Below are 22,305 nucleotides of genomic sequence, written 5' to 3'. Positions count from 1 at the left end.
GGACGCGGCCGCCGCGGGGCGCCCAAAGAGCCTTGCGCTTCGCCTCCCTTTCGCTCTGACCTGCAGGTCGGGCCAACGGGCCGCCCCTCTCCTCGGGGGGCCGTGCTGTACTTGAGCCGCACGACCCGCGACCGCACTCCAGCCTGCTGACGCCGGCCCGGCCCCCGAACACCGCCAACACCAGACCAGCAACCGCCTGGCCGGGCCCGGGGGCCCGATGGGCTTCCAGGACCCCCCAGTGACCGGGAGGGCGTGCGTGCGCGCGCGCGGGGCCTGGGGGGTGGGCTGAGGGGTGCGGAGGTCTCGGCGCCCTCCCACCCCCGGCCACTCCAGACCCGGCCGCGCTGGCTGAGCGGGGCCTCCCCCCCCATCCCCTTCGCTGCTCAGGGCCGCGCGACCCCGGAGGTGTCGGTCTTCGGGGCCCGCCGCCTCCCGATCCCCGCGGCCCGGGGGCCTCTGAACCTCCTGCGGGCCTAGGCGCAGCGAATCTTGAGCGCCCAACTTGCCCGGCACCTGCCCGCTGCCCAAACCCACCGGGAGCCACGGAGGCGCGGTCGACCGGAGCGCCTCAGCCCCGCCCCTTTGCCCTACCGAGGCGCCCCCCTTGTCCCCACGCCGCCCGCCAAGCACCCGACCTTCCTGAGAGAGCAGACGAACCACAGGCAGGCACACAGACAGACACACACACTCGCACGCACCCACGCCATGGGAGACAGCTGGCCTGCGCGAGCTCCTCAGCCAGAGCCATAGCACCTGGGAGAGGCCGGGGCCAGACCAAAGGCCCGGCGGACGGCTGTCGGGAGAGACAGAGGCAGAAATCCATGAAGCTTCCGAGACAGACTCCAAGACGGCGAGAGGGAGATACACACACACACACACACACACACACACACACACACACACACGAGTGTGGTCTTTGGAAATTCTTCTGTTCGTAGTTGCTGGGTTGAGCCCAACTTTTATAGGCCCCATGGAGTGCGGCCCATCAGGCTCCTCTGTCCGTGGCATTTCCCAGGCGAGAATACTGGAGTGGGTTGCCATTTCCTCCTCCAGGGGATCTTCCCGACCCAGGGATCAAACCCGAGTCTCCTGCGGGCGGATGCCTTGCCATCTGAACCAGCACATTGCGAATTCCCTAGGCAAAATACAAAGAAAAGAGCTCGTGTGCTACTAAGTGGAAAGATGATTGAAGAAACAGAAGGTGTCCTTTGTTGGTATCTTGGAATCTTTCTTTAGTTTTCGTTGATTTTTACTCTTAAGGCTACTTGAACAAGGCAAGAGAGAAACCCCAGAACTGAAAAGCAATTGACTTTTTTGAAAGAAACCTGTGCAGGTTAAGCACTCTTCGTTTTTGAGAGATGGTGAAATGCAAAATCTTGATTCAACACATATGACTTTGGTGAACTTTATTTCAAATCTCCATGATGAACCCCTAAGGCGTCCAGGAAGAAAGGAGTAGAGCGGGAGACAAAAAGAGCAACCTTTCCCCTTGGCGCCATCCCAACCAGCTGCTTAGTTCCTTCATCTCATGGACTACCATCTGGGCTTATCTGGTTTGTCTGATTCTTGTTTCGGGGCCCGTTTCTAGTCACAAGGCTGTCAAGAGTGGGGGGTGGGGTGGGGTGGGGGGGAAGCCCTTCTTTCCATTCCACATGAGACCCAGTGGACAATCCAGGCCCTGGCCACTGCATAGAGCGTGCAGCAACAATATCAACGGTGATGCTGGTTAACAACGCATATTCCTGGAATCCACTCCGTTGGCTACTGAGTGTGTGCGGTGGTGGTCTGGAACCTATACCTGGAAGCTTTCTTGATGATTGCAAATGACACCAAAGTCCGAGGACGATGGAAGATCTTCACGTTTCTGCAAGAGCCACACACCTCCAGAAGGAACCGCAAGACTTGCCTGACATGGTCAAGGTCTAAGTATTGGACTACACGTCGGAAGGTCTCCACCTTTGCTATGGAAGTCAAACGATCTTTCTTGGAAATGAAAATGGATCACACTGAACGTTCACATTCTTCTAGAGCATTTGAAAAGCCCTAAACTGTAGAAATCTGCTGTACGAGTTCCTTGAAAGCAAGAACCCATACTGATGGATATGTCTTAATGCCTTAGATTGTGCCTTGAATATAGCGTACACATGAACCCAGGAAAGGAAAGAATGGAATCGCCAAATATACAAAGAGATCAAAAGTGCCGAGCCAAGTGACACCTTGAGGCTTCCAAGAACTTTTCTGTCTTTCACACGCTAAGTAAATCCTGAGCACCTACGATGAGCTGGGAGGCATGTAATAAGTTTCTGGAACTAGAAGGCGGAGAGAAGCAGACACCGAGTTCCTGCTTTCACTGAGACGAATCTAATGATACATCACAGGCAGATCCTTTGAGAACTTGTCGAGGGGCCTCTACCCTCACCAAAACCTGGGTGTCAGGGAAGGCTTTTCAGAGTAACCATTGCGTTGAGGTCCATAGGTTGAACCTACGTAAACCAGGGTTGAGATGCAGGAAGAATTTCAGGCAGGGAAAACAGCATCCTGGAAGTCTACGTGACCAGGGAAACTTAGGACGTTCAAGAAATGAAAATGCCCTATGGGATGGAAGCCAAAGAGTGCAGAGGGCATTCCAGGGAAAAGACATCCGAGAAGAACGTGAGGAGCAGGCATGAAGGGAATTGGTCGTATCTTCAATATGATGGGAAAATACAAGAGCCGTTGGAGCAGGATGGTGACAGAATTGCATCTGCATTTCCAAACGGTCATCTTGCTCCACGTCACTAATGATTGGAGAGACTCAACTCCGAACGCCAAGGAGGGACCACTTCGCCCGAGTCCGACTGGGCCTCATTGCAATGTCTGTCCATAGCAGATGCTGGAGAAGCTGTGGAGCAAAGGGAACTCTCCTCCACGCTGAGTAGGAATGGGAGTTGGTACAGCCGGGATGGAAAAGAGTATGGAGGTTCGCGAAGGAACTAAAAGTAGAAGTAGCCTATGGTTCAGCAGTCCCACTCCCAGGCATAGATCCACCCCCAGTCCAAGCCAACAAGCCAGATGCCCCGTTTGGGCACATCGATCTGTGCGCGCGCTCGCATGCGCATGCGCGATCGCCTGCGAGGCTGGGGGTGGGGCGGGGGCTGGGGCTCTGGCTGGAGTCGGTGCAAGCCCCGGGATTGCCTGAGGCAAGCCAAAGGAGCCCCAGAGGGAGACGGGACGGCCGGTCGTCTGGTTTCCTGAAAGCCGAATGCGAAGGCGGAGGGGCTCGCGGGCCGCGGGGAGGCAACCCAGGTCTGCAGCGGGAGTCGGGGCCCCGGCCACCCACTCACTCCCCCCGCCCCGGGAGGGGCTGGGGCTGCGGGGGTGGCGGGGGGGCGAGGGGGGTGTGGGTCCAAGAATTGGGACGCGGGGCGGGGGCTAAAGGACCTCTTCTGGTAGGCAAAAAAGCCTCCAGCACCCGGAATTCCCAGGTGGTCTCCCATCCAAGATACTAAACAGGCCCGACCCTGCTTAGCTTCCGAGATCAGACGAGATCGGGCGCCTTCAGGCCGGTAGGGCCGGAGACGGACGCGGCCGCCGCGGGGCGCCCAAAGAGCCTTGCGCTTCGCCTCCCTTTCGCTCTGACCTGCAGGTCGGGCCAACGGGCCGCCCCTCTCCTCGGGGGGCCGTGCTGTACTTGAGCCGCACGACCCGCGACCGCACTCCAGCCTGCTGACGCCGGCCCGGCCCCCGAACACCGCCAACACCAGACCAGCAACCGCCTGGCCGGGCCCGGGGGCCCGATGGGCTTCCAGGACCCCCCAGTGACCGGGAGGGCGTGCGTGCGCGCGCGCGGGGCCTGGGGGGTGGGCTGAGGGGTGCGGAGGTCTCGGCGCCCTCCCACCCCCGGCCACTCCAGACCCGGCCGCGCTGGCTGAGCGGGGCCTCCCCCCCCATCCCCTTCGCTGCTCAGGGCCGCGCGACCCCGGAGGTGTCGGTCTTCGGGGCCCGCCGCCTCCCGATCCCCGCGGCCCGGGGGCCTCTGAACCTCCTGCGGGCCTAGGCGCAGCGAATCTTGAGCGCCCAACTTGCCCGGCACCTGCCCGCTGCCCAAACCCACCGGGAGCCACGGAGGCGCGGTCGACCGGAGCGCCTCAGCCCCGCCCCTTTGCCCTACCGAGGCGCCCCCCTTGTCCCCACGCCGCCCGCCAAGCACCCGACCTTCCTGAGAGAGCAGACGAACCACAGGCAGGCACACAGACAGACACACACACTCGCACGCACCCACGCCATGGGAGACAGCTGGCCTGCGCGAGCTCCTCAGCCAGAGCCATAGCACCTGGGAGAGGCCGGGGCCAGACCAAAGGCCCGGCGGACGGCTGTCGGGAGAGACAGAGGCAGAAATCCATGAAGCTTCCGAGACAGACTCCAAGACGGCGAGAGGGAGATACACACACACACACACACACACACACACACACACACACACACACACACGAGTGTGGTCTTTGGAAATTCTTCTGTTCGTAGTTGCTGGGTTGAGCCCAACTTTTATAGGCCCCATGGAGTGCGGCCCATCAGGCTCCTCTGTCCGTGGCATTTCCCAGGCGAGAATACTGGAGTGGGTTGCCATTTCCTCCTCCAGGGGATCTTCCCGACCCAGGGATCAAACCCGAGTCTCCTGCGGGCGGATGCCTTGCCATCTGAACCAGCACATTGCGAATTCCCTAGGCAAAATACAAAGAAAAGAGCTCGTGTGCTACTAAGTGGAAAGATGATTGAAGAAACAGAAGGTGTCCTTTGTTGGTATCTTGGAATCTTTCTTTAGTTTTCGTTGATTTTTACTCTTAAGGCTACTTGAACAAGGCAAGAGAGAAACCCCAGAACTGAAAAGCAATTGACTTTTTTGAAAGAAACCTGTGCAGGTTAAGCACTCTTCGTTTTTGAGAGATGGTGAAATGCAAAATCTTGATTCAACACATATGACTTTGGTGAACTTTATTTCAAATCTCCATGATGAACCCCTAAGGCGTCCAGGAAGAAAGGAGTAGAGCGGGAGACAAAAAGAGCAACCTTTCCCCTTGGCGCCATCCCAACCAGCTGCTTAGTTCCTTCATCTCATGGACTACCATCTGGGCTTATCTGGTTTGTCTGATTCTTGTTTCGGGGCCCGTTTCTAGTCACAAGGCTGTCAAGAGTGGGGGGTGGGGTGGGGTGGGGGGGAAGCCCTTCTTTCCATTCCACATGAGACCCAGTGGACAATCCAGGCCCTGGCCACTGCATAGAGCGTGCAGCAACAATATCAACGGTGATGCTGGTTAACAACGCATATTCCTGGAATCCACTCCGTTGGCTACTGAGTGTGTGCGGTGGTGGTCTGGAACCTATACCTGGAAGCTTTCTTGATGATTGCAAATGACACCAAAGTCCGAGGACGATGGAAGATCTTCACGTTTCTGCAAGAGCCACACACCTCCAGAAGGAACCGCAAGACTTGCCTGACATGGTCAAGGTCTAAGTATTGGACTACACGTCGGAAGGTCTCCACCTTTGCTATGGAAGTCAAACGATCTTTCTTGGAAATGAAAATGGATCACACTGAACGTTCACATTCTTCTAGAGCATTTGAAAAGCCCTAAACTGTAGAAATCTGCTGTACGAGTTCCTTGAAAGCAAGAACCCATACTGATGGATATGTCTTAATGCCTTAGATTGTGCCTTGAATATAGCGTACACATGAACCCAGGAAAGGAAAGAATGGAATCGCCAAATATACAAAGAGATCAAAAGTGCCGAGCCAAGTGACACCTTGAGGCTTCCAAGAACTTTTCTGTCTTTCACACGCTAAGTAAATCCTGAGCACCTACGATGAGCTGGGAGGCATGTAATAAGTTTCTGGAACTAGAAGGCGGAGAGAAGCAGACACCGAGTTCCTGCTTTCACTGAGACGAATCTAATGATACATCACAGGCAGATCCTTTGAGAACTTGTCGAGGGGCCTCTACCCTCACCAAAACCTGGGTGTCAGGGAAGGCTTTTCAGAGTAACCATTGCGTTGAGGTCCATAGGTTGAACCTACGTAAACCAGGGTTGAGATGCAGGAAGAATTTCAGGCAGGGAAAACAGCATCCTGGAAGTCTACGTGACCAGGGAAACTTAGGACGTTCAAGAAATGAAAATGCCCTATGGGATGGAAGCCAAAGAGTGCAGAGGGCATTCCAGGGAAAAGACATCCGAGAAGAACGTGAGGAGCAGGCATGAAGGGAATTGGTCGTATCTTCAATATGATGGGAAAATACAAGAGCCGTTGGAGCAGGATGGTGACAGAATTGCATCTGCATTTCCAAACGGTCATCTTGCTCCACGTCACTAATGATTGGAGAGACTCAACTCCGAACGCCAAGGAGGGACCACTTCGCCCGAGTCCGACTGGGCCTCATTGCAATGTCTGTCCATAGCAGATGCTGGAGAAGCTGTGGAGCAAAGGGAACTCTCCTCCACGCTGAGTAGGAATGGGAGTTGGTACAGCCGGGATGGAAAAGAGTATGGAGGTTCGCGAAGGAACTAAAAGTAGAAGTAGCCTATGGTTCAGCAGTCCCACTCCCAGGCATAGATCCACCCCCAGTCCAAGCCAACAAGCCAGATGCCCCGTTTGGGCACATCGATCTGTGCGCGCGCTCGCATGCGCATGCGCGATCGCCTGCGAGGCTGGGGGTGGGGCGGGGGCTGGGGCTCTGGCTGGAGTCGGTGCAAGCCCCGGGATTGCCTGAGGCAAGCCAAAGGAGCCCCAGAGGGAGACGGGACGGCCGGTCGTCTGGTTTCCTGAAAGCCGAATGCGAAGGCGGAGGGGCTCGCGGGCCGCGGGGAGGCAACCCAGGTCTGCAGCGGGAGTCGGGGCCCCGGCCACCCACTCACTCCCCCCGCCCCGGGAGGGGCTGGGGCTGCGGGGGTGGCGGGGGGGCGAGGGGGGTGTGGGTCCAAGAATTGGGACGCGGGGCGGGGGCTAAAGGACCTCTTCTGGTAGGCAAAAAAGCCTCCAGCACCCGGAATTCCCAGGTGGTCTCCCATCCAAGATACTAAACAGGCCCGACCCTGCTTAGCTTCCGAGATCAGACGAGATCGGGCGCCTTCAGGCCGGTAGGGCCGGAGACGGACGCGGCCGCCGCGGGGCGCCCAAAGAGCCTTGCGCTTCGCCTCCCTTTCGCTCTGACCTGCAGGTCGGGCCAACGGGCCGCCCCTCTCCTCGGGGGGCCGTGCTGTACTTGAGCCGCACGACCCGCGACCGCACTCCAGCCTGCTGACGCCGGCCCGGCCCCCGAACACCGCCAACACCAGACCAGCAACCGCCTGGCCGGGCCCGGGGGCCCGATGGGCTTCCAGGACCCCCCAGTGACCGGGAGGGCGTGCGTGCGCGCGCGCGGGGCCTGGGGGGTGGGCTGAGGGGTGCGGAGGTCTCGGCGCCCTCCCACCCCCGGCCACTCCAGACCCGGCCGCGCTGGCTGAGCGGGGCCTCCCCCCCCATCCCCTTCGCTGCTCAGGGCCGCGCGACCCCGGAGGTGTCGGTCTTCGGGGCCCGCCGCCTCCCGATCCCCGCGGCCCGGGGGCCTCTGAACCTCCTGCGGGCCTAGGCGCAGCGAATCTTGAGCGCCCAACTTGCCCGGCACCTGCCCGCTGCCCAAACCCACCGGGAGCCACGGAGGCGCGGTCGACCGGAGCGCCTCAGCCCCGCCCCTTTGCCCTACCGAGGCGCCCCCCTTGTCCCCACGCCGCCCGCCAAGCACCCGACCTTCCTGAGAGAGCAGACGAACCACAGGCAGGCACACAGACAGACACACACACTCGCACGCACCCACGCCATGGGAGACAGCTGGCCTGCGCGAGCTCCTCAGCCAGAGCCATAGCACCTGGGAGAGGCCGGGGCCAGACCAAAGGCCCGGCGGACGGCTGTCGGGAGAGACAGAGGCAGAAATCCATGAAGCTTCCGAGACAGACTCCAAGACGGCGAGAGGGAGATACACACACACACACACACACACACACACACACACACACACACACACGAGTGTGGTCTTTGGAAATTCTTCTGTTCGTAGTTGCTGGGTTGAGCCCAACTTTTATAGGCCCCATGGAGTGCGGCCCATCAGGCTCCTCTGTCCGTGGCATTTCCCAGGCGAGAATACTGGAGTGGGTTGCCATTTCCTCCTCCAGGGGATCTTCCCGACCCAGGGATCAAACCCGAGTCTCCTGCGGGCGGATGCCTTGCCATCTGAACCAGCACATTGCGAATTCCCTAGGCAAAATACAAAGAAAAGAGCTCGTGTGCTACTAAGTGGAAAGATGATTGAAGAAACAGAAGGTGTCCTTTGTTGGTATCTTGGAATCTTTCTTTAGTTTTCGTTGATTTTTACTCTTAAGGCTACTTGAACAAGGCAAGAGAGAAACCCCAGAACTGAAAAGCAATTGACTTTTTTGAAAGAAACCTGTGCAGGTTAAGCACTCTTCGTTTTTGAGAGATGGTGAAATGCAAAATCTTGATTCAACACATATGACTTTGGTGAACTTTATTTCAAATCTCCATGATGAACCCCTAAGGCGTCCAGGAAGAAAGGAGTAGAGCGGGAGACAAAAAGAGCAACCTTTCCCCTTGGCGCCATCCCAACCAGCTGCTTAGTTCCTTCATCTCATGGACTACCATCTGGGCTTATCTGGTTTGTCTGATTCTTGTTTCGGGGCCCGTTTCTAGTCACAAGGCTGTCAAGAGTGGGGGGTGGGGTGGGGTGGGGGGGAAGCCCTTCTTTCCATTCCACATGAGACCCAGTGGACAATCCAGGCCCTGGCCACTGCATAGAGCCTGCAGCAACAATATCAACGGTGATGCTGGTTAACAACGCATATTCCTGGAATCCACTCCGTTGGCTACTGAGTGTGTGCGGTGGTGGTCTGGAACCTATACCTGGAAGCTTTCTTGATGATTGCAAATGACACCAAAGTCCGAGGACGATGGAAGATCTTCACGTTTCTGCAAGAGCCACACACCTCCAGAAGGAACCGCAAGACTTGCCTGACATGGTCAAGGTCTAAGTATTGGACTACACGTCGGAAGGTCTCCACCTTTGCTATGGAAGTCAAACGATCTTTCTTGGAAATGAAAATGGATCACACTGAACGTTCACATTCTTCTAGAGCATTTGAAAAGCCCTAAACTGTAGAAATCTGCTGTACGAGTTCCTTGAAAGCAAGAACCCATACTGATGGATATGTCTTAATGCCTTAGATTGTGCCTTGAATATAGCGTACACATGAACCCAGGAAAGGAAAGAATGGAATCGCCAAATATACAAAGAGATCAAAAGTGCCGAGCCAAGTGACACCTTGAGGCTTCCAAGAACTTTTCTGTCTTTCACACGCTAAGTAAATCCTGAGCACCTACGATGAGCTGGGAGGCATGTAATAAGTTTCTGGAACTAGAAGGCGGAGAGAAGCAGACACCGAGTTCCTGCTTTCACTGAGACGAATCTAATGATACATCACAGGCAGATCCTTTGAGAACTTGTCGAGGGGCCTCTACCCTCACCAAAACCTGGGTGTCAGGGAAGGCTTTTCAGAGTAACCATTGCGTTGAGGTCCATAGGTTGAACCTACGTAAACCAGGGTTGAGATGCAGGAAGAATTTCAGGCAGGGAAAACAGCATCCTGGAAGTCTACGTGACCAGGGAAACTTAGGACGTTCAAGAAATGAAAATGCCCTATGGGATGGAAGCCAAAGAGTGCAGAGGGCATTCCAGGGAAAAGACATCCGAGAAGAACGTGAGGAGCAGGCATGAAGGGAATTGGTCGTATCTTCAATATGATGGGAAAATACAAGAGCCGTTGGAGCAGGATGGTGACAGAATTGCATCTGCATTTCCAAACGGTCATCTTGCTCCACGTCACTAATGATTGGAGAGACTCAACTCCGAACGCCAAGGAGGGACCACTTCGCCCGAGTCCGACTGGGCCTCATTGCAATGTCTGTCCATAGCAGATGCTGGAGAAGCTGTGGAGCAAAGGGAACTCTCCTCCACGCTGAGTAGGAATGGGAGTTGGTACAGCCGGGATGGAAAAGAGTATGGAGGTTCGCGAAGGAACTAAAAGTAGAAGTAGCCTATGGTTCAGCAGTCCCACTCCCAGGCATAGATCCACCCCCAGTCCAAGCCAACAAGCCAGATGCCCCGTTTGGGCACATCGATCTGTGCGCGCGCTCGCATGCGCATGCGCGATCGCCTGCGAGGCTGGGGGTGGGGCGGGGGCTGGGGCTCTGGCTGGAGTCGGTGCAAGCCCCGGGATTGCCTGAGGCAAGCCAAAGGAGCCCCAGAGGGAGACGGGACGGCCGGTCGTCTGGTTTCCTGAAAGCCGAATGCGAAGGCGGAGGGGCTCGCGGGCCGCGGGGAGGCAACCCAGGTCTGCAGCGGGAGTCGGGGCCCCGGCCACCCACTCACTCCCCCCGCCCCGGGAGGGGCTGGGGCTGCGGGGGTGGCGGGGGGGCGAGGGGGGTGTGGGTCCAAGAATTGGGACGCGGGGCGGGGGCTAAAGGACCTCTTCTGGTAGGCAAAAAAGCCTCCAGCACCCGGAATTCCCAGGTGGTCTCCCATCCAAGATACTAAACAGGCCCGACCCTGCTTAGCTTCCGAGATCAGACGAGATCGGGCGCCTTCAGGCCGGTAGGGCCGGAGACGGACGCGGCCGCCGCGGGGCGCCCAAAGAGCCTTGCGCTTCGCCTCCCTTTCGCTCTGACCTGCAGGTCGGGCCAACGGGCCGCCCCTCTCCTCGGGGGGCCGTGCTGTACTTGAGCCGCACGACCCGCGACCGCACTCCAGCCTGCTGACGCCGGCCCGGCCCCCGAACACCGCCAACACCAGACCAGCAACCGCCTGGCCGGGCCCGGGGGCCCGATGGGCTTCCAGGACCCCCCAGTGACCGGGAGGGCGTGCGTGCGCGCGCGCGGGGCCTGGGGGGTGGGCTGAGGGGTGCGGAGGTCTCGGCGCCCTCCCACCCCCGGCCACTCCAGACCCGGCCGCGCTGGCTGAGCGGGGCCTCCCCCCCCATCCCCTTCGCTGCTCAGGGCCGCGCGACCCCGGAGGTGTCGGTCTTCGGGGCCCGCCGCCTCCCGATCCCCGCGGCCCGGGGGCCTCTGAACCTCCTGCGGGCCTAGGCGCAGCGAATCTTGAGCGCCCAACTTGCCCGGCACCTGCCCGCTGCCCAAACCCACCGGGAGCCACGGAGGCGCGGTCGACCGGAGCGCCTCAGCCCCGCCCCTTTGCCCTACCGAGGCGCCCCCCTTGTCCCCACGCCGCCCGCCAAGCACCCGACCTTCCTGAGAGAGCAGACGAACCACAGGCAGGCACACAGACAGACACACACACTCGCACGCACCCACGCCATGGGAGACAGCTGGCCTGCGCGAGCTCCTCAGCCAGAGCCATAGCACCTGGGAGAGGCCGGGGCCAGACCAAAGGCCCGGCGGACGGCTGTCGGGAGAGACAGAGGCAGAAATCCATGAAGCTTCCGAGACAGACTCCAAGACGGCGAGAGGGAGATACACACACACACACACACACACACACACACACACACACACACGAGTGTGGTCTTTGGAAATTCTTCTGTTCGTAGTTGCTGGGTTGAGCCCAACTTTTATAGGCCCCATGGAGTGCGGCCCATCAGGCTCCTCTGTCCGTGGCATTTCCCAGGCGAGAATACTGGAGTGGGTTGCCATTTCCTCCTCCAGGGGATCTTCCCGACCCAGGGATCAAACCCGAGTCTCCTGCGGGCGGATGCCTTGCCATCTGAACCAGCACATTGCGAATTCCCTAGGCAAAATACAAAGAAAAGAGCTCGTGTGCTACTAAGTGGAAAGATGATTGAAGAAACAGAAGGTGTCCTTTGTTGGTATCTTGGAATCTTTCTTTAGTTTTCGTTGATTTTTACTCTTAAGGCTACTTGAACAAGGCAAGAGAGAAACCCCAGAACTGAAAAGCAATTGACTTTTTTGAAAGAAACCTGTGCAGGTTAAGCACTCTTCGTTTTTGAGAGATGGTGAAATGCAAAATCTTGATTCAACACATATGACTTTGGTGAACTTTATTTCAAATCTCCATGATGAACCCCTAAGGCGTCCAGGAAGAAAGGAGTAGAGCGGGAGACAAAAAGAGCAACCTTTCCCCTTGGCGCCATCCCAACCAGCTGCTTAGTTCCTTCATCTCATGGACTACCATCTGGGCTTATCTGGTTTGTCTGATTCTTGTTTCGGGGCCCGTTTCTAGTCACAAGGCTGTCAAGAGTGGGGGGTGGGGTGGGGTGGGGGGGGAAGCCCTTCTTTCCATTCCACATGAGACCCAGTGGACAATCCAGGCCCTGGCCACTGCATAGAGCCTGCAGCAACAATATCAACGGTGATGCTGGTTAACAACGCATATTCCTGGAATCCACTCCGTTGGCTACTGAGTGTGTGCGGTGGTGGTCTGGAACCTATACCTGGAAGCTTTCTTGATGATTGCAAATGACACCAAAGTCCGAGGACGATGGAAGATCTTCACGTTTCTGCAAGAGCCACACACCTCCAGAAGGAACCGCAAGACTTGCCTGACATGGTCAAGGTCTAAGTATTGGACTACACGTCGGAAGGTCTCCACCTTTGCTATGGAAGTCAAACGATCTTTCTTGGAAATGAAAATGGATCACACTGAACGTTCACATTCTTCTAGAGCATTTGAAAAGCCCTAAACTGTAGAAATCTGCTGTACGAGTTCCTTGAAAGCAAGAACCCATACTGATGGATATGTCTTAATGCCTTAGATTGTGCCTTGAATATAGCGTACACATGAACCCAGGAAAGGAAAGAATGGAATCGCCAAATATACAAAGAGATCAAAAGTGCCGAGCCAAGTGACACCTTGAGGCTTCCAAGAACTTTTCTGTCTTTCACACGCTAAGTAAATCCTGAGCACCTACGATGAGCTGGGAGGCATGTAATAAGTTTCTGGAACTAGAAGGCGGAGAGAAGCAGACACCGAGTTCCTGCTTTCACTGAGACGAATCTAATGATACATCACAGGCAGATCCTTTGAGAACTTGTCGAGGGGCCTCTACCCTCACCAAAACCTGGGTGTCAGGGAAGGCTTTTCAGAGTAACCATTGCGTTGAGGTCCATAGGTTGAACCTACGTAAACCAGGGTTGAGATGCAGGAAGAATTTCAGGCAGGGAAAACAGCATCCTGGAAGTCTACGTGACCAGGGAAACTTAGGACGTTCAAGAAATGAAAATGCCCTATGGGATGGAAGCCAAAGAGTGCAGAGGGCATTCCAGGGAAAAGACATCCGAGAAGAACGTGAGGAGCAGGCATGAAGGGAATTGGTCGTATCTTCAATATGATGGGAAAATACAAGAGCCGTTGGAGCAGGATGGTGACAGAATTGCATCTGCATTTCCAAACGGTCATCTTGCTCCACGTCACTAATGATTGGAGAGACTCAACTCCGAACGCCAAGGAGGGACCACTTCGCCCGAGTCCGACTGGGCCTCATTGCAATGTCTGTCCATAGCAGATGCTGGAGAAGCTGTGGAGCAAAGGGAACTCTCCTCCACGCTGAGTAGGAATGGGAGTTGGTACAGCCGGGATGGAAAAGAGTATGGAGGTTCGCGAAGGAACTAAAAGTAGAAGTAGCCTATGGTTCAGCAGTCCCACTCCCAGGCATAGATCCACCCCCAGTCCAAGCCAACAAGCCAGATGCCCCGTTTGGGCACATCGATCTGTGCGCGCGCTCGCATGCGCATGCGCGATCGCCTGCGAGGCTGGGGGTGGGGCGGGGGCTGGGGCTCTGGCTGGAGTCGGTGCAAGCCCCGGGATTGCCTGAGGCAAGCCAAAGGAGCCCCAGAGGGAGACGGGACGGCCGGTCGTCTGGTTTCCTGAAAGCCGAATGCGAAGGCGGAGGGGCTCGCGGGCCGCGGGGAGGCAACCCAGGTCTGCAGCGGGAGTCGGGGCCCCGGCCACCCACTCACTCCCCCCGCCCCGGGAGGGGCTGGGGCTGCGGGGGTGGCGGGGGGGCGAGGGGGGTGTGGGTCCAAGAATTGGGACGCGGGGCGGGGGCTAAAGGACCTCTTCTGGTAGGCAAAAAAGCCTCCAGCACCCGGAATTCCCAGGTGGTCTCCCATCCAAGATACTAAACAGGCCCGACCCTGCTTAGCTTCCGAGATCAGACGAGATCGGGCGCCTTCAGGCCGGTAGGGCCGGAGACGGACGCGGCCGCCGCGGGGCGCCCAAAGAGCCTTGCGCTTCGCCTCCCTTTCGCTCTGACCTGCAGGTCGGGCCAACGGGCCGCCCCTCTCCTCGGGGGGCCGTGCTGTACTTGAGCCGCACGACCCGCGACCGCACTCCAGCCTGCTGACGCCGGCCCGGCCCCCGAACACCGCCAACACCAGACCAGCAACCGCCTGGCCGGGCCCGGGGGCCCGATGGGCTTCCAGGACCCCCCAGTGACCGGGAGGGCGTGCGTGCGCGCGCGCGGGGCCTGGGGGGTGGGCTGAGGGGTGCGGAGGTCTCGGCGCCCTCCCACCCCCGGCCACTCCAGACCCGGCCGCGCTGGCTGAGCGGGGCCTCCCCCCCCATCCCCTTCGCTGCTCAGGGCCGCGCGACCCCGGAGGTGTCGGTCTTCGGGGCCCGCCGCCTCCCGATCCCCGCGGCCCGGGGGCCTCTGAACCTCCTGCGGGCCTAGGCGCAGCGAATCTTGAGCGCCCAACTTGCCCGGCACCTGCCCGCTGCCCAAACCCACCGGGAGCCACGGAGGCGCGGTCGACCGGAGCGCCTCAGCCCCGCCCCTTTGCCCTACCGAGGCGCCCCCCTTGTCCCCACGCCGCCCGCCAAGCACCCGACCTTCCTGAGAGAGCAGACGAACCACAGGCAGGCACACAGACAGACACACACACTCGCACGCACCCACGCCATGGGAGACAGCTGGCCTGCGCGAGCTCCTCAGCCAGAGCCATAGCACCTGGGAGAGGCCGGGGCCAGACCAAAGGCCCGGCGGACGGCTGTCGGGAGAGACAGAGGCAGAAATCCATGAAGCTTCCGAGACAGACTCCAAGACGGCGAGAGGGAGATACACACACACACACACACACACACACACACACACACACACACACACGAGTGTGGTCTTTGGAAATTCTTCTGTTCGTAGTTGCTGGGTTGAGCCCAACTTTTATAGGCCCCATGGAGTGCGGCCCATCAGGCTCCTCTGTCCGTGGCATTTCCCAGGCGAGAATACTGGAGTGGGTTGCCATTTCCTCCTCCAGGGGATCTTCCCGACCCAGGGATCAAACCCGAGTCTCCTGCGGGCGGATGCCTTGCCATCTGAACCAGCACATTGCGAATTCCCTAGGCAAAATACAAAGAAAAGAGCTCGTGTGCTACTAAGTGGAAAGATGATTGAAGAAACAGAAGGTGTCCTTTGTTGGTATCTTGGAATCTTTCTTTAGTTTTCGTTGATTTTTACTCTTAAGGCTACTTGAACAAGGCAAGAGAGAAACCCCAGAACTGAAAAGCAATTGACTTTTTTGAAAGAAACCTGTGCAGGTTAAGCACTCTTCGTTTTTGAGAGATGGTGAAATGCAAAATCTTGATTCAACACATATGACTTTGGTGAACTTTATTTCAAATCTCCATGATGAACCCCTAAGGCGTCCAGGAAGAAAGGAGTAGAGCGGGAGACAAAAAGAGCAACCTTTCCCCTTGGCGCCATCCCAACCAGCTGCTTAGTTCCTTCATCTCATGGACTACCATCTGGGCTTATCTGGTTTGTCTGATTCTTGTTTCGGGGCCCGTTTCTAGTCACAAGGCTGTCAAGAGTGGGGGGTGGGGTGGGGTGGGGGGGAAGCCCTTCTTTCCATTCCACATGAGACCCAGTGGACAATCCAGGCCCTGGCCACTGCATAGAGCGTGCAGCAACAATATCAACGGTGATGCTGGTTAACAACGCATATTCCTGGAATCCACTCCGTTGGCTACTGAGTGTGTGCGGTGGTGGTCTGGAACCTATACCTGGAAGCTTTCTTGATGATTGCAAATGACACCAAAGTCCGAGGACGATGGAAGATCTTCACGTTTCTGCAAGAGCCACACACCTCCAGAAGGAACCGCAAGACTTGCCTGACATGGTCAAGGTCTAAGTATTGGACTACACGTCGGAAGGTCTCCACCTTTGCTATGGAAGTCAAACGATCTTTCTTGGAAATGAAAATGGATCACACTGAACGTTCACATTCTTCTAGAGCATTTGAAAAGCCCTAAACTGTAGAAATCTGCTGTACGAGTTCCTTGAAAGCAAGAACCCATACTGATGGATATGTCTTAATGCCTTAGATTGTGCCTTGAATATAGCGTACACATGAACCCAGGAAAGGAAAGAATGGAATCGCCAAATATACAAAGAGATCAAAAGTGCCGAGCCAAGTGACACCTTGAGGCTTCCAAGAACTTTTCTGTCTTTCACACGCTAAGTAAATCCTGAGCACCTACGATGAGCTGGGAGGCATGTAATAAGTTTCTGGAACTAGAAGGCGGAGAGAAGCAGACACCGAGTTCCTGCTTTCACTGAGACGAATCTAATGATACATCACAGGCAGATCCTTTGAGAACTTGTCGAGGGGCCTCTACCCTCACCAAAACCTGGGTGTCAGGGAAGGCTTTTCAGAGTAACCATTGCGTTGAGGTCCATAGGTTGAACCTACGTAAACCAGGGTTGAGATGCAGGAAGAATTTCAGGCAGGGAAAACAGCATCCTGGAAGTCTACGTGACCAGGGAAACTTAGGACGTTCAAGAAATGAAAATGCCCTATGGGATGGAAGCCAAAGAGTGCAGAGGGCATTCCAGGGAAAAGACATCCGAGAAGAACGTGAGGAGCAGGCATGAAGGGAATTGGTCGTATCTTCAATATGATGGGAAAATACAAGAGCCGTTGGAGCAGGATGGTGACAGAATTGCATCTGCATTTCCAAACGGTCATCTTGCTCCACGTCACTAATGATTGGAGAGACTCAACTCCGAACGCCAAGGAGGGACCACTTCGCCCGAGTCCGACTGGGCCTCATTGCAATGTCTGTCCATAGCAGATGCTGGAGAAGCTGTGGAGCAAAGGGAACTCTCCTCCACGCTGAGTAGGAATGGGAGTTGGTACAGCCGGGATGGAAAAGAGTATGGAGGTTCGCGAAGGAACTAAAAGTAGAAGTAGCCTATGGTTCAGCAGTCCCACTCCCAGGCATAGATCCACCCCCAGTCCAAGCCAACAAGCCAGATGCCCCGTTTGGGCACATCGATCTGTGCGCGCGCTCGCATGCGCATGCGCGATCGCCTGCGAGGCTGGGGGTGGGGCGGGGGCTGGGGCTCTGGCTGGAGTCGGTGCAAGCCCCGGGATTGCCTGAGGCAAGCCAAAGGAGCCCCAGAGGGAGACGGGACGGCCGGTCGTCTGGTTTCCTGAAAGCCGAATGCGAAGGCGGAGGGGCTCGCGGGCCGCGGGGAGGCAACCCAGGTCTGCAGCGGGAGTCGGGGCCCCGGCCACCCACTCACTCCCCCCGCCCCGGGAGGGGCTGGGGCTGCGGGGGTGGCGGGGGGGCGAGGGGGGTGTGGGTCCAAGAATTGGGACGCGGGGCGGGGGCTAAAGGACCTCTTCTGGTAGGCAAAAAAGCCTCCAGCACCCGGAATTCCCAGGTGGTCTCCCATCCAAGATACTGAACAGGCCCGACCCTGCTTAGCTTCCGAGATCAGACGAGATCGGGCGCCTTCAGGCCGATAGGGCCGGAGACGGGCGCGGCCGCCGCGGGGCGCCCTAAGAGCCTTGCGCTTCGCCTCCCTTTCGCTCTGACCTGCAGGTCGGGCCAACGGGCCGCCCCTCTCCTCGGGGGGCCGTGCTGTACTTGAGCCGCACGACCCGCGACCGCACTCCAGCCTGCTGACGCCGGCCCGGCCCCCGAACACCGCCAACACCAGACCAGCAACCGCCTGGCCGGGCCCGGGGGCCCGATGGGCTTCCAGGACCCCCCAGTGACCGGGAGGGCGTGCGTGCGTGCGCGCGGGGCCTGGGGGGTGGGCTGAGGGGTGCGGAGGTCTCGGCGCCCTCCCACCCCCGGCCACTCCAGACCCGGCCGCGCTGGCTGAGCGGGGCCTCCCCCCCCTCCCATCCCGTTCGCTGCTCAGGGCCGCGCGACCCCGGAGGTGTCGGTCTTCGGGGCCCGCCGCCTCCCGATCCCCGCGGCCCGGGGGCCTCTGAACCTCCTGCGGGCCTAGGCGCAGCGAATCTTGAGCGCCCAACTTGCCCGGCACCTGCCCGCTGCCCAAACCCACCGGGAGCCACGGAGGCGCGGTCGACTGGAGCGCCTCAGCCCCGCCCCTTTGCCCTACCGAGGCGCCCCCCTTGTCCCCACGCCGCCCGCCAAGCACCCGACCTTCCTGAGAGAGCAGACGAACCACAGGCAGGCACACAGACAGACAGACAGACAGACAGACACACACACACACACACACACACACACAAACACACGAGTGTGGTCTTTGGAAATACTTCTGTTCGTAGTTGCTGGGTTGAGCCCAACTCTTATACGACCCATGGAGTGCGGCCCATCAGGCTCCTCTGTCCGTGGCATTTCCCAGGCGAGAATACTGGAGTGGGTTGCCATTACCTTCTCCAGGGGATCTTCCCGACCCAGGGATCAAACCCGAGTCTCCTGCGGGCGGATGCCTTGCCATCTGAACCAGCACATTGCGAATTCCCTAGGCAAAATACAAAGAAAAGAGCTCGTGTGCTACTAAGTGGAAAGATGATTGAAGAAACAGAAGGTGTCCTTTGTTGGTATCTTGGAATCTTTCTTTAGTTTTCGTTGATTTTTACTCTTAAGGCTACTTGAACAAGGCAAGAGAGAAACCCCAGAACTGAAAAGCAATTGACTTTTTTGAAAGAAACCTGTGCAGGTTAAGCACTCTTCGTTTTTGAGAGATGGTGAAATGCAAAATCTTGATTCAACACATATGACTTTGGTGAACTTTATTTCAAATCTCCATGATGAACCCCTAAGGCGTCCAGGAAGAAAGGAGTAGAGCGGGAGACAAAAAGAGCAACCTTTCCCCTTGGTGCCATCCCAACCAGCTGCTTAGTTCCTTCATCTCATGGACTACCATCTGGGCTTATCTGGTTTGTCTGATTCTTGTTTCGGGGCCCGTTTCTAGTCACAAGGCTGTCAAGAGTGGGGTGGATGTTTGGGAGTGGGGGGAAGCCCTTCTTTCCATTCCACATGAGACCCAGTGGACAATCCAGGCCCTTGCTACTGCATTGAGTGTGCAGCAGAAATATCAACGGTGATGCTGTTTAACAATGCATATTCCTGGAATCCACTCCTTTGGCTACTGACTGTGTGTGGTGGTGGTCTGGAACCTATATCTGGAAGCTTTCTTTATGATTGCAAATGACACCAAAGTCTGAGGACGATGGAAGATCTTCACATTTCTGCAAGAGCCACAAACCTCCAGAAGGAACCACAAGACTTGCTTGAAATGGTCAAGGTATAAGTATTGGACTAAAGGTTGGAAGGTCTCCACCTTTTCTATGGAAATCAAAATATCTTTCTTTGAAGTGAAAATGGATCATACTCAACGTTCACGTTCTTGTAGAGCTTTTGAGAAGCCCTAAATTGTAGAAATCTGCTGTACGAGTTCCTTGAAAGCAAGAACCTAAATTGTAGAAATCTGCTGTACGAGTTCCTTGAAAGCAATAACCTATATTTATGGATATGTCTTAGTGCCTTAGATTGTGCCTTGATTATAGTGTACACGTCAACCCAGGAAATAAAGAATTGAATCGCCAAATATACAAAGAGATCAAAAGTGCCGAGCCAAGTGACACCTTGAGGCTTCCAAGAACTTTTCTGTCTTTCACACACTAAGTAAATCCTGAGCACCTACGATGAGCTGGGAGGCATGTAATAAGTTTCTGGAACTAGAAGGCGGAGAGAAGCAGACACAGAGTTCCTGCTTTCACTGAGACGAATCTAATGATACATCACAGGCAGATCCTTTGAGAACTTGTCGAGGGGCCTCTACCCTCACCAAAACCTGGGTGTCAGGGAAGGCTTTTCAGAGTATCCATTGCGTTGAGGTCCATAGGTGGAACCTACGTAAACCAGGGTTGAGATGCAGGAAGAATTTCAGGCAGGGAAAACAGCATCCTGGAAGTCTACGTGACCAGGGAAACTTAGGACGTTCAAGAAATGAAAATGCCCTATGGGATGGAAGCCAAAGAGTGCAGAGGGCATTCCAGGGAAAAGACATCAGAGACTAACGTGGGGAACAAGCATGAAGGGATGTGATCATATATTCAATATGATGGGAAAATACAAGAGCAGTTGGGGCAGGGAGATGATAGAATTTCTCTGCATTTCCTAAATGTCGTCTTGCTCCATAACACTAATGTTTGGAGCGACTCAACTCCAAGTTACAAGGAGGGACCACTTCCACGAGTTCGAATAGTCCTCATTGCAAAGTCTGTCAATAACGAATGCTAGAGAAGATGTGGACCAAAGGGAACTCCACTCCACAAGCAGATTGTGTGGGTGAATTCTCTAAGAAATTAAGGGAAAGAGTGCTACATCTTGTTTATTGTATTGTGTTTGGGGGGAACTATTTTGGAATTAGAGGAGCCCATTCCTCAGTGTATGATTTCCAAACTAGGCAAGTATAATTACAGTCTGATAAGATGTAACTCAAATAACTTCTGAATGTTAATTGATTTTGAAAGAGGAAATAATCTTGCAAGAGAAATATAGACAAACAGGAAAAGCATAGTTGTCAATATATTAACCTAGAGATGCTACAAATATTGTTTAAGAAATATGAAAGTTTCATGGAGTATTTCTCATGAAGGAATTATTTCCTCTTAAAAGTCAAAAGGGCTTCCCTGGTGGCTCAGAGGTTAAAGCATCTGCCTGCAATGCAGAAGACCTGGGTTTGATCCCTGAGTCAGAAAGATCCCCTGGAGAAGGAAATGGCAACCCACTCCAGTATTCTTGCCTGGAGAATCCCATGGATGGAGGAGCCTGGTGGGCTACAGTCCACTGGGTCGCGAAGAGTCAGATACTACTGAGCAACTTAACTAACTTAACAGTCAAAAAGGATCATGAGTCCACTCATAAAAATGATTTGTTCTTCAGTTTTATCATGAATTACCTGACTAAAGGATGATTATGTATTGTATTATTCCTTCAAAATTATAGCACATTGTTCACTTTCCAGATTTTTTTTAACTGATATTTATTTAACATTGACTCTGTGCCAGCACTGCAAAGCCCACCCACACACCCTACACCAATTTTGTGACTTCATTAGAAACCACTTAATCAAGCAAATTCTATAGTTGCCTCTATTTTACATCCTAAATCGGCACATTATATGTCGCCCTACTTAACACTATTAAGATTATCTCTTTTTTAAAAATTCTTGATAAATATAATTCCTGGCTTCCTCACAAAATAATTTACATTATATAAAAACTGGAACTTTGTCTAATTTATCACTGTATTCTTAGCTCTTCGAGGAATATTAGTACTAGATATTCAAAAGACTTGTATTAAATGAAAATGATTTCAGTGGGTCTCAAAAGAACTTGTCTTTAAAAGGCATTGGTGTGGGGAGCTGCCCGTCAGAACGGGGTCCTTTGTCCGAAGGACACAGCTCTGGGAGCTGCCTCAGTCCTTGAGGGTTTGCTTGCAAACATAGCTCTCTGTCCCGCCACCCCAGAGATTAGGCGCTTATTTACTGCAGGCACCTGGAGTTCTGTGCAAACTTCTCACTCACAGAGAAATATTATCTGGTGTAAGAAATAATAACAGGGTGCCATTCCCATGCTCTCAAGATTTCTTGTGACTGTTTGTAAGATGTGTAGGTCAAACAAAGAAAATGTTAACTGTCTTGTCTTTCTCACGCTCTTCTGTATAAATGTGAGATGCTGAATAAAGTTGGTGTCAGACTGCGTCCCTTCGTGGAGACGTGTCTGAACCTCTCGACCCCATCTTTGTTGGAGATTTCTCTTGCTTTCGTTTCTTTTCTCAGCCCCGCCGTGCACGTTCTCGGGACCTGATCGACTTTGCCGTCTAGCACCGGCACATTGGTGCCATTTAAAGTAGATATTAGGTTTCCATTTTCTCATCAATGATTCGTTTCATTGGTTTTGTCATTTCAGATAACTTTCTTGAACATCAGATCATGGAAGATAGAAATAATGTTACTGAATTTATCCTCTTAGAACTTTCTATG

General features: G+C 55.2%; 5 pseudogenes; all 5 read right to left on the bottom strand.

The window, feature by feature from the left end:
- Window positions 1-3,439: 3,439 nt before the first annotated feature.
- On the bottom strand, window positions 3,440-3,559 carry LOC129633537 (uncharacterized; annotated as a pseudogene).
- A 3,445-nt stretch (window positions 3,560-7,004) lies between these two features.
- On the bottom strand, window positions 7,005-7,124 carry LOC129633526 (uncharacterized; annotated as a pseudogene).
- Window positions 7,125-10,567: 3,443 nt separating this feature from the next.
- LOC129633496 (uncharacterized) lies at window positions 10,568-10,687 on the bottom strand (annotated as a pseudogene).
- A 3,440-nt stretch (window positions 10,688-14,127) lies between these two features.
- On the bottom strand, window positions 14,128-14,247 carry LOC129633395 (uncharacterized; annotated as a pseudogene).
- Window positions 14,248-17,690: 3,443 nt separating this feature from the next.
- Window positions 17,691-17,810, bottom strand: LOC129633403 (uncharacterized; annotated as a pseudogene).
- Window positions 17,811-22,305: the final 4,495 nt, after the last annotated feature.

The sequence above is a fragment of the Bubalus kerabau genome, chromosome 18, assembly GCF_029407905.1.
Source record: "Bubalus kerabau isolate K-KA32 ecotype Philippines breed swamp buffalo chromosome 18, PCC_UOA_SB_1v2, whole genome shotgun sequence".
Taxonomy (NCBI): domain Eukaryota; kingdom Metazoa; phylum Chordata; class Mammalia; order Artiodactyla; family Bovidae; genus Bubalus; species Bubalus kerabau.
Note: the sequence above shows the minus strand (reverse complement) of the source record. Positions and strands in the feature narration are given on the sequence as shown.